The 19,304-nt window shown below is 40.5% G+C and overlaps 1 protein-coding gene across 4 annotated transcripts in view; it reads left to right on the top strand.

Annotated features, from left to right (window-relative positions):
* LOC136666394 (tight junction protein ZO-2-like) overlaps positions 1-19,304 on the top strand; it is a 106,013-nt gene that overhangs the window by 1,503 nt on the left and 85,206 nt on the right. Inside the window, exon 1 of one of the 4 annotated variants that reach the window (XM_066644556.1) lies at positions 10,282-10,339. The exons of 2 other annotated variants lie outside the window; for them this stretch is intronic. The gene's annotated coding sequence lies outside the window, so the exon portion shown is untranslated. Of the gene's footprint in view, positions 1-10,281; positions 10,340-14,367; positions 14,386-19,304 lie in introns of those variants that run through there. One more of the 4 variants, XM_066644555.1, reaches the window with a different exon arrangement.

Genomic DNA, 19,304 nt, shown 5'->3' on the forward strand with positions numbered 1-19,304 from the left:
AAGTTGCTTTTACACAGCTCCAGGGTCCTATTGTCCTTGTTGGATTCTCACATCAGGTCACTATTTGTGAAGGATTTGATGTGTTCTCCCTGTGTCTGTGAGGGTTTCCCCTGAGTGCTCTCTGGTTTCCTCTCAAAATCCAAAACACGTTGGGAGGTGGATTGTGTGAACTTGTCCCCAGGTCTGAGTGTGTGACTGGGTGACTCTGTGACACCCTGTGGACTGGCACTGATTCCTGGGTGTGTTCCAACCTGAGTCTAATGAGTCCAAGCATGCTCCATATCCACCGCTGTCCTGACGAGGATGAAACAGTTACAGAAGATGATTGAATGGGAAAATAAACTTTAATTTTTTGTGCAAAATCCAAATCCTAAACAGCATATTATTTGTGTCTCAGGTGCAGGTTCCTAGGATAATGATTGCAATGTGATGTCCCACCATCTAACACCCCACTGAATTTCATTTCTCCTGATCAGATTTTAACTGTGTTTTTTTATGTGGAGAAATCTGGCACAGTGCTTTCTTCAAAGCTACAGTTGCTAAAACACGTTTTCAGAATTACAGTTGTGCAGCTGATGTTTTGTGGGTGTTCTCTTTTTAAGCTTGTCAGAACAAGCAGGTGTCAGTGGAAATGCTACTGCTCATCTGATAACCAGGGAAGTAGCTAAGCTGTGTTTGCTGATAACTTATTGATCTGTGTGATGAGCCAAAACAAGCTTAACTGTGAGGGCTGTTACTCAGGGAGAGTGAAGGCCCTTCAAGATTATCCTTAGAGAATAGCACAAGGAGATGTTATAAAAGAGACAAAACAAGACAAAAAAATATCTGTTCTGCTTTTGATGAAAAGAAACGCTTAGAATTTGTCAACATCAACATGAGAAATCAATCTCTCCAATTTAAGGTGAATGCAGCAATTTGTCTCAATTTTCTTCAGCCCTCTAATTCAACTCTGCACCTTGCTGTCATCTTCTAAGATAAAATCCTTCTGTTGAGGAGGGAAGCATATCCTTTGCTGGATGTATTTTAGGAAACTCTTGATAGTTATAAAAATACAGGCAGCAAAATGACTATGCATTTGCCAGTGTATCGTCTATGCTCTACGTATGTGTGTTTCACAGGTTTAGGGACCGTAGATATTTCAAAATCTGATGTTTTTTAGATTACTATGCACAGAAATACTAGTACTAAGAGAACACTTCTTCGCATTTCAGACAGATTTACAAAAATAGAGTAATTAAATAACTGACTTTAAAGTCATTTAACATTGAGTCTCTGACAATTGTCTCATTGCTGCAAATCACCTGCTGTCATAGGAAGAGACTGGTCGCCTGCATCAACATAGCATCAAAGCACATTATTTTTTATTCCATTTTAAAGAATGAAATCAAACTGTACATTGAATGCAGCCTTCCTCATTCCTGGAAATAAAGACATATCTAAAAACAACTCAAAAGGTGCCAGTGCAGTAGCCTTGCTTCAGAAAGCTAAAGGTGAGTGAGGGCAGTCTGCTGTAATAAGACTGTACCTGACTTTTAGGTAATATCACAGAGTATTATAAAGCACAGGATCTCTAGCCCATGGCTAAGTTCAGAGCCACTGGACAAACCTATTATTATAACACAGCATTCAATACTGATCCAATTACCCTGGAGATTTGACTTTGAACTGTGTGGCCTGGCTATATTATAAGACAGCATTTATAGATTATTTTTAACTGCTGTTTCGATTAAGAGGACATTCCCAGATAGTGTACTTTGAAATTCTTCATGGAATTAGCCCTTGCCTCTGTTTTTCTGATCCCCACTTTATTGAAGAGTATTCTGACTTGTATTGTAAACGGTGACTGTTGAGCGTGTAATGCCCTGAGATGGACCGGTGACCTGTTTGCAGGTGTGTGATTCAATGTAGGCCCCAGACACATTATGTCCCTGATCAGGACGAAGGGGTTACGGAAGGTGAATGACTTATTTAGTTTCCATTCCATTGCTTTAATAAAACTATTTGTAGATAAGTATCACTAGATGTTTTATGTAGTGCCTGTCTGTAGTTTGTAACTGAAGCGTTCTAGTATTTATTTAAGGTAGTATTTTATTAAAATGCTGCTTCAATAAATATATTCATAAACGTAATGTAGTTTTCCCAGTATTAGATGTAATGTAAGTTAAATTACATTGTATAGACAACAGGTTTCTTTAGTTATTGTTTTTTTTTCACGTTTCACACATCTATGAAGCTTCATGCAGGTAATGTGGCAGTTGTATGGCCCTCAATACAATACTCATAAACGCTGATATACAGTTTTATAAATGCTGTTTAATGCTAGTGCACACTCGGTTGAGCTGGAGCAGCTTTATAAAATACACTCTGAGTGTGTGAGTGGACTGAGGGAACCGAAGGTGAAAAAAGCTGTGGGTTGTAAGAATGGATTCTCCTACACCACTCTCTAAAGTAATAGATATTCATAGAGCTGTCACAGCATGCCTAGATCATCTACCTGGTAGGACTTACTGAGTTACTGTGAGAAACCCACTTGCCTTCCATGATAAAAGAAAACAAGTTTTTGGACTGTGGGAGGAAACCGGAGCACCCGGAGGAAACCCACGCAGACACAGAGAGAACACACCACACTCCTCACAGACAGTCACCCGGAGGAAACCCACGCGAACACAGGGAGAACACACCAACTCCTCACAGACAGTCACCCGGAGCGGGAAACGAACCCACAACCTCCAGGTCCCTGGAGCTGTGTGACTGTGACACCTACCTGCTGCACCACTGTTTTTTAAGGACATAACATTTTTAAAAATAAACACAATATCCAGAGAAAATGGGACTCCTAACAACAATGGAAGAACTGGAGGGACTGGACTGCACTTAAAAAGTTGTTCAGATATCAGTATCTGTGTGTTTATGTGTCTCTCCATGTGTGTGTGTGTGTGTGCTCGCACTGGTGTGCATGTGTGCAACAAAGTGACAAATAGACTTGAATTATATTGGTCCACGAGAAATAAATCAGCAGGTGCAGTTGATTAAAACCCTCTCTCTGCTCTGAGTATTGATGACCTGGAAGCATCTTTCACAACACTGACCATGTCTTGATTTATTGTAGGGCTTCTTTCGGGAGAAAGATATATTTAAATAGGAGTGTGTTTAAGCCGGAGTGGATTGTTTATTTTCATCAAACCATTCCATTAAAAACATAGTTTAAACTTGAAAAAAAAAACTGTATGAGGTCTATAAAGAAAGGACAAAGACAAAAACACCTGCAGGTGGATACTACTGTAGTGTGGGATTGTACTGTAAAAGTGAACAGCTGGCACCTGCTAATTTGCCTGGGTCTATAAAGAGCATAAGATCCTTAAGACCATCAGAAATTAGCCATTTTCTCCCATCGGAGTTGTGATGATATTATAATAGAAAATCAACTGCAGAGAAATATTGCTGTTTTTTAAAGCTAGATTTTGCTTAATACTGTCAGCTGATTCAGCCAATCAATATATTAGTCTGGGGATCATTAACAGAAAATAGCAATAAAACATAAAATAATAATAAACTAATAATAAAACATAAAAAAAGTAAAAGACACCTATTTTTTATTAATATGTAAGTTGCTAACTCAATATTTCAAGATTCTCTCTTATTATTTGGAGATATATTGAGATATATTTTCAAGCCTTAGTATCACAAAATAATGACATAACCAATTTTTAAATAATGGTGCCTTTTTTATTATTATTTGTATGTGGTTGAAATAGGCTTGCATAAAATACAGTGTTCCCCCTTATCTGGGAATTCGATATCTGTGGTTTGAGTTATTGGCCCTTAACTGTGATATGAAAATATGAATGAAAATTCCAAAAGAATTAGTAATTTGTAAGTTTTAAACAGCATGCCTTTAAATAATTTGTGGTGTCCTGCTTGGGACATAAATCATCACATTTACACAAATATGTAACCTGCAGGTCATGTACCAAACATGATGTGGGTTCAGACATCTGCACAAGGTCAGACTTCACAATCTTTACAAGAAGATTAACAATTCTGAATTTGTCCCAATGCTGTGATGCTTGTATATCAGAATGTATTTATTTTATTACAATTTCTGATATGAAACAGTGCCTCAATATGAGTATGTTATCAGGAATGAGACAGCTCTGAGTGATGCTGTAAGAATACTGAAAAGTGAAAAAGATAGCTTTAATCGTTAAACAGGCTAACGGCTAGCTGATGTTGCTTAGTCCAGAAACACTGCAAACAGTGAATATGTTGCCAAATCATGAAATATGTTGCCAAAAATATGTAAGTATCTTGATTATCAAGCGTCCAGCATTATACTATAACTGTTTTAGCAAGTATTTAACAGATAATGGATGGACAGATAATGGATGGATGTTTTAGCAAGTTAGCATTTTCATGCTAACGTTTAACACAAAACCTTAATGGTTTCCGTTGGCTATATCTGATTTTTATTTCATGTAATGTAGACACTGTGTATTTATTTTTATTTGGTACATTTGAATGTTGTTGCTTGTTAGAATGATGCTGCTTTGGTGTTGTGTGAGTGTGATAATGTTTGTGGGCGTTGGCCAAGGTGGTGCTCATGCTAACACACATGCCTTTGCTATGTGAAGCTGCCAGTGCAGCAGATCGTTTTACACTGATCTGTCCATTCCAGTGACACAGTGTCCTTCCCATTGACACAGTGACTGCTGCTTTTGACAGGAGGTCTTGCCCCCTACCTGCAACCAGTCAACACATCACTTCTCCTACTTTTCCTCCTCCTCTTTCTACAGACCCACCCCTCACACTGAGCCACCAGAGCCCACAAAGCAGCTTTCCTTGGCACAGGGCAGTAGTTTCCAGCTGCAGGGTGTTTTTTCCAGGTGATTCTGTCCTTGACACTCTTCCCACACTCTTGCTGAGATGCCAGCTGATGCAGTCCTGCCATGTGCACTTTACTGAAGCCAGCATTTCAGCAATGCCCTGTGTAGCACATTTTCAGACCCATTTTAATAAGCTGTTATTTCCAACTAAACATTCATTACAAACTACATCATGACCACTGATTTTGACCCACAACAGGGCCTTTCTTTGTTCAGGTATAACAGAGAAAGCACATAGCTCTTTATCAGTGCGAAGTCTGTCCCACTGCAATGATATCCCTGTTAATAACTAGTTAAATAGAAATGTGTTAAAACGTCAGTGCCAATTCGTGTGGATTAAAGATCATTTTATTTTAAACAACATAGGCCACAGTAGTGTCAGAGATCTGATGAACCAAAAGAAACCACACTATGGTATTATTGCCCCACGTAGTATACATCAGTTTTCAATACATTTACATTGCAATATGGTTAGCATGGGTCATTTATATGGAACACCTTACAACATGGCGGCCATTTTGAAGTCGGCCCAATAAGTTTGATGTGTCAGATGACCCTCTTCCCATTGAAAAAAACAAAAGCTGGATTCAAAATGGAATTTCACAAGAAAAACAATGGTGTGCTTATTAAGGTGTATCCATATAAAAGGCCCACCCTGTAGTCTTATTGTCCATTGAGAATTTGCCCATACAACAAAATACCTGAAACTCTTACTAGAACACAGTAAATGGGGTATGACTTCAGACACACGCTTAGTGTCACTAAATGTGATACACAGATTAATTCCTTTATCCATAATTTATTAGGATATAAGGTACAGATCTCTATGATAGGGATTATGTATAATCTACAGCTTAGCTACAGCAGGGTTAGAGTTCACAGGTGGTCAGTTTAACATCAGGTGATTTAACATTGTTGGAACAATCCATTAATTGTAAAACATTTGTGCTTATTAGAGGCTCTAAGAGAAGTGTTCTCCTAACATACAATGCAACTTAAATAGGGGAAGTCACAGCCTACTCCCATCTCTGAGTGGGAGTCAGAGATGACTAATTTGGGGGACTAAATGTGATTTTATCTTATTAGTTTTATAAAGTTCAGCATCATTTTTGTACAATTCAGGGTTCTGTTAAATTTAGTTCCACTTACCATATGATATATGCTACTCTGGTATGAGTGGCTCAAACACAGCAGTGCTTCTGGAGTTTTTAAACAATGTGTCCACTCAATGTACGCTCCAAACCCACCCACCTTGCTGGTAAACTTTGTAGATAAATTACAGCTCTAACATTTGGAATGAATGTGCTTCAATTACCTTTAAATCATTCATTCATTCATTATCTGTAACCATTATCCAGTTCAGGGTCACAGTGGGTCCAGAGCCTACCTGGAATCATTGGGCGCAAGGCGGGAATACACCCTGAAGGGGGCACCAGTCCTTCACAGGGCAACACACACACTCACACATTCACTCACACTCACACCTACAGACAATTTTGAGTCGCCAATCCACATATTAACGTGTGTTTTTGGACTGTGGGAGGAAACCGGAACACCCGGAGGAAACCCACGCGGACACGGGGAGAACACACCACACTCCTCACAGACAGTCACCCGGAGCGGGAATCGAACCCACAACCTCCAGGTCCCTGGGGTTGTGTGACTACGACATCAAAATTGCCTTATGTTATGATGAATATTATATTATATTATGAGGAACTACATCATTAGCAGTTTGTTTCATCTGTAGTGAAGGACAGCCTTTATTCCCACTTGGAGAAAAAAGCATATTGTAACTGTTATACATCAGTATATGACACAGCATCATGTAATTAAACAAAAATAGCTGAAGGTCCCTAGCTTTAACTTGTGAATATATAGCTGCATCATCATTAAACAGTGAAAGTGGTTACACTCAAATCCTATAAATATCAATCTTTTTATCACTGAGAGAAGGAAGGAGGAGCAGCCACTTCTTTTTCTTTCCATTCAAATAATAGGCCTCCGATTTACAGGCCTGATTTAGAGAGCTAGAAATGTCATGGACAAGCAAAGAACTGAGCCTTCAGAATCTGAAAGGGCACATTTTATCACCCAGCTTAAATATTCCAATTGATATCCCTCGCTTCAGAATCTAAATCTAATTCCGTGTTGGTACTGTATTCACTAATTGATTTGACTTTGCTGGTGTCTAATGTTAATCAATTGTGCTGTAGGCCTATTTACATCTGACAGATGTGTGATGTCTAAAGGCTTGTGGTTGTGCATGAGCACACAACGTTGATGTATTCTCTGTTCGCTACACTAGCCCTGTGTGCTTGTGGAGATAGAGACATATAAGCCTATTTGCCTGTGTCAGTGCATTCATTAGATTTAGCAAAAGCACACTATGCGTGCACTGAAGCTAATGCAAGGTCTTGTCTGCTCTCAGAATCCAGCTGACTTCCAGCCCCAGGATCATGACTTATAATCAAATGAGGAAGATTGTCTTGTCGTTCCCCACCCTTTCTCTCTGTCTTTCTTCTTTCTCTTACAGGCTGATATTACTGATGTATCCAGAAGTGACCTTGTACACATCAATCATCAATTCCTTGCATATAATTTAGCTCAGCTATCGTTAGCTCAGCTATCGATTTGAGTAAGGTTGCACATTCATTAGCAGGTTTCTGATCAACAGGGTCCTGGGAGCTGGGCTGTGCATATACAGTCATAAACTGTGGGCTGTATACGCAATTGTTTTATGTGTCAGAGGTATTGATGTCTAATTTTGATGTTCACAATCAGATCTTTTTTTTTTCTTTCTACAGAGTGTAGACTAATCACCATGCATATCCTCGCAGTCCAATGAAAAAATATGTATCTCCAAAAATAGTAACATCACAGGAGAAGATAAAACCTAATTAACTTTCAATGGAAGTCGACGTAAAAAGATCTAATTCCAAGTAATTTTGGAGCATGTCTATTGGTCAATTCATCATGAAATGTTTCCACAGTATGAAGCACAGCTGCTAGGTTCTAGTGATGTATTAAACTGAACATTGACAGTTGCACAGTAACAGTATTTCTATGTTTTAAATGCAAATGTACAAATACGACACATTTACAGCAAAAGGAATGGCTTTGTGAAATAAGCTTGGATGTCCCTAAAAAATATTGTCTAAAAAGCAGCATATGTTGCTCCAAAATGTGATTAAATAGTTCAGCATTAATGTTGCCCTCACAGATGTGCACCCTTGCCATGGTCACTAATACATGGCTCATACCATGACAGACCTTGGCCTTTGGACTTAACGTTGATAACAGTCTGGATGGCCCAGAGAGGCGAAGCCCATCATAAACAGTCTAGTTGACTTGTCAGAGCAAAATATCAGTCTGTTTCATAAAAGCTTGAGACCGTAGAAGCTGCCAACATTTTAATGTTGTTGACATATGCCTTCCACTGAACATAGTGCGGCCTTAACTTGTATGTGTTTGTGGATACAAATAGTTTTTTACAACAGCATTTCTGGGTCCTTGTGCTGATATCCATGTCCATGCCAATGGCCTTGTCCTGAGATTTCTGTACTGTTCTTAGGTTTGTATATCTAATAACATCACCCAGCTGTGCTGGCATCACTCCATGGTTAGCATTATAAAGTATGATGTGGGCAGATTATGGCATTTTGTAAAAGCATTAGAGGAAATCTATCCGTGTGTGGGGAGGGTGTGGAAAGCAGACATTACGGTGTGTGTGTGTGTGTGTGTGTGGGGTTGATTGAGGCAGGATTTGGCATGATCTGCTTTGCATAAAAGGATCACATCTGGATCATTGTCCTGGCTCACATTGCAGGGGAGGTTTTACAAAGAGAGTAAAACTTCAGCTTACAGTCGATGGCAGGACAATATCCCTGTGCCCAGCTTGGGATCGGACAGGATTTGCGCCAGGCACTTTCAAAACTGGTCATGCCTTTCAAACCTCTTTTTATGTAAGCCTGATCACGGTAACCTTTTACTTTATGTGGGATGTTGACTTCAGCAAGGGCACTCACACATGCGGTGGCTAGCTATATTTTTATCCAGATTAAACTGCCCAGCTGTTGTTATTTGGAGCAGTGCTGCATTATTATTACTACTACTATATTTTTAATACTGCTTTGCTCAAAGTTGTCATGGTTGCAGGTTTTTATGTACATCTTGGTGTTCAATTTTGCTGTTCGTGTTCCAGTAATCCTGGAGCTACGGCTGTGGCTAAGACTTATAGCAACTGGTTGATTGCTATTGGATTTGTAAAGTTATAAAATCTTGCTGACATAAAGCCCTGTTAATATGACTTCTGTACAGCTCTTGCTAGCATGTTAGCATAAACAGTAGTCAGTAAACAAACTAGCTATACAACTTGTCCCCATGGTGTGGCAACCCAAATTGATCAGACAGCTTGCCTGATTTCATTGTACATTTAGTTTTTTAATCATATAGACATGTGGAAACGATGAATTATTTTTAGCTTCTTTCCTGGAATTTTCACTTATCTCATGTCTGTTTTCTATTACCATGGTAACCAATGCAAAATGTATTCCATTTTTGCAAGCTGCCATTGTATAATTTCATTTGCCAAACCTCATGCTGGCTCTTATCCTGCTGCTAAGACAGGCCATTATACTTGTTTGGACGTTTTTTTTTTGTTAAATTTATGTATATTGACTAAAAAGGTAATTTCCCAAAATATTAACTTTACAGCAGCAGGTAAATATTTCATATTTTGTGTTTCATATAAAGTGTTTTAATAACTTTAGGGCCCTTCTGCTTAACAATACTGTAGAAAAATGTTAAAAAATAAAAGAGCTGCTCTGAACTAGTTTAAAATGAGTCCATGCATTCATCCAAGTAGAGTGTTTGTACCTGTGTTTGTCTCATTCACTCCCTGCTATTTTCTCAGCAAGGATGTTGTGGAGTTTTCAATAGAAGGGGTCAGTTTTTAAATGTGGGAAAGGCTGATTTATGCTGGAGTTCAAGGATTATAGAGAGGACAGTCTGCGTTATCTCTACAGGCTTAGTACCACAATTATCCGCCCTACACGTCCCACCCAACCCAACCCGGTTGGCTTTCATTTGTGTAACAACATGAAGACGCTGAATGATGTAAATGTGACGCTCATTCAAATCTCAGTCTACTTTTGAATCCATCAAGATACGTCTGGATCCAGTTGCTTTGTAGCTATTAGTTAAGGCAGTTTTGGAGTGGTTGTAGTTCTTTATGCATGATGGAAAAATACTGTGTAACGGATAGCTGTCTAGGTCGGCTTCATTGGTTTTAAAGCAGAGGTAGAGATATAGGCAGCTAGATAGTTCAGAGAAGACAGACAACTCAAGATGAAGTATAAGAAGTTTTTTCCTGTGATGCAGGCGGCCCTGGGCATTGTGCCCCTCAACAAACGAGAGCTCCTCCCTCACCCTCGAAGACTCTGGAAAATACAGGAGTAAGTGTGTAACTATGTTTTGCGTTTGTCTGTTTGTTGTTGTGGCGGCACGGTGGCGCAGCAGGTAGTGTCGCAGTCACACAGCTCCAGGGGCCTGGAGGTTGGGGGTTCGATTCCCGCTCCGGGTGACTGTCTGTGAGGAGTTGGTGTGTTCTCCCCGTGTCAGCGTGGGTTTCCTCCGGGTGCTCCGGTTTCCTCCCACAGTCCAAAAACACACGTTGCAGGTGGATTGGCGACTCGAAAGTGTCCGTAGGTATGAGTGTGTGAGTGAATGTGTCTGTGTTGCCCTGTGAAGGACTGGCGTCCCCTCCAGGGTGTATTCCCGCCTTGCGCCCAATGATTCCAGGTAGGCTCTGGACCCCCCCGCGACCCTAAATTGGATAAGCGGTACAGATAATGGATGGATGGATGGATGTTTGTTGTTGTAAGCTTCAGGACTAAAATGTGCTGAATGCATCAGAAAACCCGAGAAGCACAGGTGCACTCTGTCTGCACTGGAGCCGGAAAATAGTCCTGACCTTGTAAAGAGCTTTTTACACAAGCCCTGTTTGTTTAGAATATTTTAACGGACGAAACATTGGTCACTGATATATTAGCTATGGTATGGTGTAGCAATATAGTTCATTCATACATGCTTAAATATATTTCTGACATTTTAGTATTATATACAGTTCTATGCAAATGTTTTGATTCAAATGGCATATATGATTACCATTTATTTTTTGAATTTGGAAAAAAATAAACATTGCCCACATTAGAATAGGCAAGGACATAGATTTGCTCTTGCCCCCCACCAAACAATTTCCATTTTTTTTGTGTTTTTTTTCTTTTTTTCTTTTTTTCCTCTCTTTCCTCGGTTAAAAAAAACAATAAAGAACTGATATACTACATATACAATTCTACATGCATTTAAGTCCATAATTTAATGAATGAATTATGGAATTTTAAATTAATGTTAAACTAATTACTGATATAGGGCGGCACGTTGGTGCAGCATGTAGTGCCGCAGTCACACAGCTCCAGGGGCCTGCTCGATTCCCGCTCCGGGTGACTGTCTGTGAGGAGTGTGGTGTGTTCTCCCCGTGTCTGCGTGGGTTTCCTCCGGGTGCTCCGGTTTCCTTCCACAGTCCAAAAACACATGTTGGTAGGTGGATTGGTGACTCAAAAGTGAGTGTGTGTTTTTGTTGCCCTGTGAAGGACTGGCGCCCCCTCCAGGGTGTATTCCTGCCTTCCACCCAATGATTCCAGGTAGGCTCTGGACCCACCGCGTCCCTGAACTGGATAAGTGCTTACAGATAATGAATGAATGAATAATGACTGATAAAGAAGTAGTTTAGACTTTTATTTCATTTTTATTTTTTAGAGTTTATTTCAGTCACAGTGCAAATGAAACAGGTCTCATTCATCAGCGATAATAAAAGTAGATGGAGCACTGCATAACTTCTACAAAAACAAAAAAGACGACGTTAGCCTGCTGTATGCTGTGTGCCTAAACCTAGCATTGCCATTAACGTTATTATGATGGACTCATAATCATTAGCAAACTTGACTTTTAAGTGACTTAAGTGACTTTTAAGTTACACATTTCTTTGAAAAATAGCTCCTCATGTCCACCTTCTTTTTATGCTGCCATCCTCACTTTCTTTTGACACCCAGGTGTCACCCATGCTACACGAGTATCGCTTATGACTGGAAAGTTTTCCTTCCAGTTTTGCCATTGCTAAAAACCAAACATAGCTAGAGTCTCATGTGACAGCAGGGAAAGGCACAGCCAATCACACTGGCCATATGTGTTACAGGGAGGTAGGACTCGAGTAAAGAACGTGATTTAACCCTTTCTGCACCTCTAGGTTAATGAGACGTTGATAGATTGGGGTTTTGTTTTTCTTTCTTTTGAAGGGAATCAAATTATTCATGGGGACAGTTCAATAATCGCTGTATATTGGTGGGGACCTGTCACTTCCGTCCATGCTAATTCCACGCCCTTGAGAATAGACTTATAAAGGTTTATACAATGGTTTAATATCTGTTTATTCATGGTTGACATTATTAATTATGTTGTAAGTGCATTCAAATTCAATAATAATCAGTTATAACACATATATAGAAAGGGCAACAGTGGCTTGTAAATAATGAATGTGAAAAAATCACATCCTTATCATATTCTTTTAACAAAGGATGTTACAAAGAATTATTAATGATATTTAAGGTGTTTACAGCCTAATTAATAATCATTTAATAAACAGATTTGAAACTATTTATAAACACTTATAAGCATATTCTTATTTTAAACTGATAAATGTAGTTAAAAGTATATATGCATAATACATGATATGTTTGACCTCTTGCCCTAAAGAGGTTCTAAAACAAATGTGCATGTGTGTGCTTGTCTTGAGGCAGCAGGCGAACAGTGAGTGATAATGATGGTTAAGAGGCAGCACACACACACACACACACACATGTACACATGCTCTGCTGTGTGAGGAAACAGAGCTCTGTTTTCTATTTATAGAAATTATTTTTTGTCATTGTTTGTTTAAAATATGACAATGAACCAAAATTGGTTAACATGGAGATTTTCCAGCTGTCCATTGGCCAGCTTTGACTTAAAATGTTTAATTGTTGTCCTGTATCAGATATAAATTGAGGTTTGTCTGAGCTGAGATTGTATTCTGCAGGGAAAATATTAGAAACAAGATTAAAAATATAGGCTCCATAAATGACATGGTTTAGTGCAAGAGGTTTGATGAGTTAACCAATATTTATTGTTCTTTATAGTAAGGCACAAGTGATTTATGGTGTGAAGTTTATTTACAGATGCGTACAGGTATATGTAAATGTGTGTGTGTGTGTGTGTGATGGTGTGGCATGGTGAGTGATGTTTTGCAAGGTTAGTGATGTGTTTTATGATTACTGTCACCTGAAGCACAAACACAAACAAATACAATCAAATATTCAAAATAATCACTGAATCCTTTATTGTGAATACAGAATACAGTTAAATGTGTATAAGGTGTGTGTGTGAGAGTGGATGATAGTGTTTATGCGTCTTACCCTCATTGTATGTCCTCAGTGTCTCCTCCACGTGCTGAGAGAGAGAGAGGGAGAGAGAGAGAGAGAGAGAGGGAGAGAGAGGCGCCCTTTCATAGTGTGTGGGGGTGGGTTTGTGTGTGTGTGAGTGTGGGGGGTGTTCACAGTGTCTGCTGGTTGGCTGGATGTTGGACCACACCTGTTGTTGTCAGTGTGTGTGTGGGGTGCACATCACACTCACAGGTCCTGCCGTAAACAGCTGAAGGAGCATCTTTCTCTCTCTCTCTCTCTCTCTCTCTCTCTCTCTCTCTCTCTCTCTCTCTCTCTCTCTCTCTCTCTCTCTCTCTATCTGTATCCTCCCTCCCCTTCTCTCTCTTTCCACCCTCCATCTACTTCTATATCTTGCTGTCTTTCCTTCCTCAGCCTCTTTCTTTCTTCTCTCACTCATTCTGTCTACTTTTTCTTTCTATTGCCCCTCTTCTTTTGTTCTCCATCTCTCTCTTTTATTCATCCCCTCTTTCTGTCTCACTCAAACGCTTTCCTATATCTCAAATTTTCTCTCTGTCTCTTATCACCTCTCCCCTTTCTCTTTCCTCTATCTCTCACTCATTCATTTCTTTCTCTTTCTCTCCATTCTTCCTCTATCTCTCTCCTCTGTCCTACTCCATCATTCTCTTCTCCTTCACTCCACCCTCTCTCTCTCTCTCTCTCTCTCTCTCTCTGTGTGTGTATGTGTCTCTCTCTCTCCCTCTCTCTCACTCCTTTCTCATCCCCCTGCCTCACACTCCTCTCTGTCAACACCAGGGGACCTAGACCTTTCCCTCATCTCTCTCTCTCCCTCATCTCTGTCTCTCTCTCCTCTTACCATTTCTCCTTCATTCTTTTACTTTCTCTATTTTTTTCTCTCTCTTTTCTGTCCCTCCGAGTGGTTCACCATGCGGCTGGGAATCTCAGGCTTCATCACAGACATCCTCAGCACCTCCAGCAACATCTGCTTCTGCTGGGCCGACGGCAAGGTAGAGCCAGCCTGAGAGGGGCAGCAACTTCACCTCTCTCTCTCTCTCTCTCTCTCTCTCTCTCTCTCTCTCTCTCTCTCTCTCTCTCTCTCTCTCTCTCTCTCTCTCTCTCTGGTTGGACTTTATCTCAGTTCATGTTTGTAGTTCATTGCTTCTTTGGTTGTGTGCTTTTGCTGACTCTAATTCTGAGCAGATTACTGTTGATATGTTTTTACACTGGCTGTGTAATAGATGACAAGATAGAGCTAATATAACCTTGTGTGTGTGTGTGTGTGTGTTGGGGGGGAGCCAGGCTTGGCAGGCGTGGGTGACTTGGTGTTGATGTGAAAGCGGCAGTAGCTTCATGTCACAGTGTGTATTCTGTGTGAGAAAGAGACAGGAAAGCAGAGAGAGAGAGAGAGTCTCCACAGAAATGACACATAACTCTCCAGGCTCATTTGCTTCCATACTGCAAAGTCCAGATAGTGACAGGTCACTCCTCAGCTCCAGACGCACGATATTCTCTTGGCAGCTTGCTTATGCTACTGGACTTTCTGTTGTGTGTCATAAAGTAAAAAGCATGGGAACACTTCACTGAAGGGCTGTGTTCTACAGAAACCTTCCATGACAACTGACATTTATAAAGGCTCACTTCAACAAGCACCAGTTGTCATAAAGCCTGCTGCTGTCAGTGTTGATCTGAGAGCCTTACTCTAGGGTAGGAGTCAGGTTTAGGTGTGGGTTTAAGTGAATGAGGGTGTTATGTTAAAGGTTGCACTGAAGAGATTATTCAATGAGTTGAGCCTCTACACGGCATCTCAAAATAACAACATTGATTTTATGCAAATGTAAGTGTATGTAACACAATATTAGTAATGTTTAATTCCATAAAAGTGTGAGTGGTTCAGTAAATACACCACCATGTGGCATCAATATACCCCAATCTCCTTCCTTCTGTGTTCACTGTCCATTCTCTCGGCTCCACTGACCACTCAGGAGCGCTTTGTAGCTCTGCAGTTACAGACTGGAGTCCGCCATTGCTCTGTATACGTTTGCTTGCCCTGTCCGCCCTGTTCTTCAGTGGTCAGGCCCCCCACAGGACCACACCAAAGCAGGTATGATTTTGGTGGTAGATCATTCTCAGCGCTGGCAGCTGTGACTGTGTGTGTTGCACTGGAACGAGTGGATCAGACACAGCAGTGGTAAGAGAAGACCCCCCTCAGATATGATTTAGAATCCAACGTGATGCAGCACTAATTCTGATGTGTATTAATGTATGTTGGATATTATTCCAGGTCAGTTTTACTCTTTTGTTCATCATTAAAGGTTCTCACAGTGTGAAGGACATCTGGTCATATTCATGTGACCTAAAGGTCAATAAAGCAAACCAAAGGTCACCATGCAGAAAAGAAAACGGTTTGGGGGAGGGAAGTGACAGCACTTAAGTCTTCCTTTAATATCCACCGCTGAATTGCCCTTGAGCAACCCACCCACCCCCCACCCCAATTCTCTATGAGTTCTGAGGATTCTGTTCACTCCCTCTAATAACATACTGTGTGTTTGTCTGAATGAAGAGTCCAAATTTGGTTGTACTACTGTGCAATGATAATAAAAGCACATTTCATGTTGCACAGTGTGAACTTCTCTAATTCTGTGGTGCCATGTTTTACTGATATCTGCACTGTTTTAACGTTATGATGAGCAGCTGTTTGCTGTTATGGGGGGTCATTACATACATATTGTATCATGTGTGTGGTCTTGACTGGTGGAAAGTGCCAGGGACTTGCAAATGATTTGTTTGCTGCTTTGCTCACAGCCCCAGTGTCTTATGACCTCACTGGAGAACATGGCAAGTGCTGACAAGCACTATATCAACGGTGGGCTCATGGCTATAAACAGGCTTTTATTTGCTTTGGGGTCTGGACCACAGGAGCACAGCAACACCAAACTGTCATTAAAATGAAAACACACAATGAAATTGATGGTTTCGGCCACGTCATTAATCTCAGTTCCCACACACGGAAAGGCGGCCAGGTCTCTGTTTGGAAAGTCTTTTAATTACTGTGTTTATCCTCTAATGGCTGCCTGATAATGCTGTTGCTGCTTTTGAATGGTGGCACTAATAATGTGGTAATGACCATATTTGGTATTTGTGTCTGGAACCCAAGTATTAAGACCTTAAGAGCTGCAGGAGGACATTCAGTACAGTTCAGAAGTTTGGAATCACTTTGTGCCCCAAAGTGTTCCTTCCGCCATTTTGTTACATAAGGGGGCTTTCTTGGGTGTTACATTGTAAAATCACTATTTCTGGACATTTGTTGTCCTTCAGAAGAAGATAAGTGATTTCTACTGGTTCATTCATCATCAGACTTTAAGATCTGCTGTTTAAAAAAAAAAAAAAAAAAAAAAAAAAGCAGATACACTATTTTTTCTCTGACAGCAGCTGGTTTTATTTTTATTAAAAAAAACACTGATTCAAAGCTATTGCAAGGTAGTGTACTTCTAATAATCAACCTGTGTATCACTTTGCCACTCCCCCCGATGAATTCCCCTGTTCTTATTGGCCGGTTGGGCACTCAGATCTATGGCCAGCTGAAGACACTTGTCTGAGTCCTTGCGTCTGGATTTGTCCATGTAGGGAGTAGATTTGGCGGGCACAGGGGAGCTGGCCTGCTGCAGGCTGGAGCTTTCTTTCTCTCCTCCTCTCTCTCTCTCTCTTTCTCTGACCGCCGCTTGGGTCTGTCACATCCAGATCACTGCCAATCACTGACAGGTTTTAGAACTGGGAGAAGTTTTCAGAGCTGCAGTGATTGAACAGTGCTCTCCAGGCAGGGCATTTAAATAGACTGGCTTTCTCCCCACAGGCCACAATAGCAAAAACAAAGCTACTCTGAGACTTAAAGGGACCATTCTGCATATTGAGAGTTGGTTGTTGGCAGAGATTTGCTGTAGGAATCTTCTAGCTAAGAGGTCGTGACAGGAGAAAAATATTGAGTGAACTTCATGCCTATAAATGGACAAAAGCATGGATAAAATTCCAGGTTCAACTGGACAAACAGATTCCAAAACTGTTGCCATGTACTGCGAAGATCAGCCGGGAAAAGCATTTCTATCTGAGTGAGCCACGGTGTTTCCATTCCAGCATTTTTTATGTTTAGTATGTCTCTTCTTGCTGCAGTAACAGCTTTTATCCTTTTGAGAAGGTTTAGGTTGTTTACATGCCTGTGTGGTGTTGTTTATATGCTAGAAGATGTGTTGTTAGCGAAATAAGTAGCTTGCACCAGGGTTGAGAATTTCCACTACTACCCTGCAGTGCTCCAAAGAAAGTCACAAATGGGCAGATTCAGACAGCGAGGGTTTCTTACATCATAAAGCTAAGGAACCCATCATATTATTTGGTGGGGTGGGGTTTCTGATCTTCCGATGTGTGGTAGAGGTATGGGTGGAAAGATAGAAGTGGGAAAACATTAGTGGAAATATCTTCTAAATGAGTGATTCCAATGAACAGGGTTGAGTTTTTAGGCTTTTAATTCATTTTGTATTTAGTATTCAATTAGTATTTTGAAGATTTCGCTCTCACTTACATGAAGGCAAATTCAACGATTGTGGGGAATTGCAGTTTGTTTATGTTCAGAAGCTCTTTGTCTTTTAAGGTAGAACAGTAAATGACGCTTGTACGTTGAAGTTGAACTTGTCTGCAAGTGATTATTCACTGTCATCACAGGTCATACTTTTCAACATTTAGATTTCTCTCCATTGTCTACACAATGACTTTTCTCTGCCGTGAACACAGAGTGAGAAAGCCTACCCAGTAAACAATTAGCCGTTGATTCAACGTTGAAATAACGTAATGACTGCCGTCTAATCAACGTTCTCTTAAGGTTGAAAATGAAAGTTGAAAAGACGTCCAAACACAGACATTGAAAAGATGACTATTAGACGTATTTTGGACGTCCATTGACGTTATTAATTGGTCCCGAAATAAATTACTTGTATAAAACGCATTTTGGACGTCCACTGACGTTATCGATTGGTCACCACTTAACTAACTTATTAAGATGGATTTTGGACGTCCATTGACGTTTAAAATATGTCCTTGACGGACAGACTACTTTTAGACCTATTTTGAACGTCCAGGGACGTTCCTTGTTTACTGGGTAGCGTACTTGACTGAGATACTATTGTTTTATAGCCATTTAAAGACACCGTGGATTAGACCGGTGTTGAGCACGCCAGAAGACTTCTGAATTTTATAAAAATTATTATTTGATTACAATCGTCAACATTGCCTTTTATCTGCGCTGTTATTTACAGTGGTTTCTGTCGTTCCATAGATGTCCTTAACCACAGCATGTGGTATTTTTAGGCATGTGGAAAAAACTGTGCAACTCCTGCAAAATGCAAATGAGCCTGTCTACGATGGGGACAGCATTGATTTGTGTCCGGGATGACCCTGTAGAATGGATTACAGTGATGAGCCACTGCCGGTGATTTGTGAGGACTTGTACGGCTCATATTAAAGAGCACAAAACCGTTCTGGGCCTGATATAGCCCAGTGTGGGGTGATTGTGATGTTCCAGTGCAGTGTCCCTCATTTTCCCAATCAGTCCTGTCAGCCACAGATGAGCTTGAATCCCTCAGTGGTTTCACACCAGGCTCACGGCTCATGCTGGGCTCATGAGCCTAAGTTCATTTTTAGGACAGTGGCCTGGTCCACATTGGCGTGGATGTGTGGAACTCAGTGTGTGTTCTGACAACCTGGATTCAATCAGCTGCCCAGCATCCAAATGTGAATGTCTGGGCCCTTTTTCCTCCACTGAAAATTTGATGAGCATTTAAATAATTAACATCACCATAATGAATGTTTCACAAATTGAGTTTTCAAGGGGTGGTCTCTGGGTGGTCTATGGGGGTGGATACAATTGGATACTCACCCAGGC

Source organism: Hoplias malabaricus, chromosome 14, assembly GCF_029633855.1.
Source record: "Hoplias malabaricus isolate fHopMal1 chromosome 14, fHopMal1.hap1, whole genome shotgun sequence".
Lineage (NCBI taxonomy): Eukaryota > Metazoa > Chordata > Actinopteri > Characiformes > Erythrinidae > Hoplias > Hoplias malabaricus.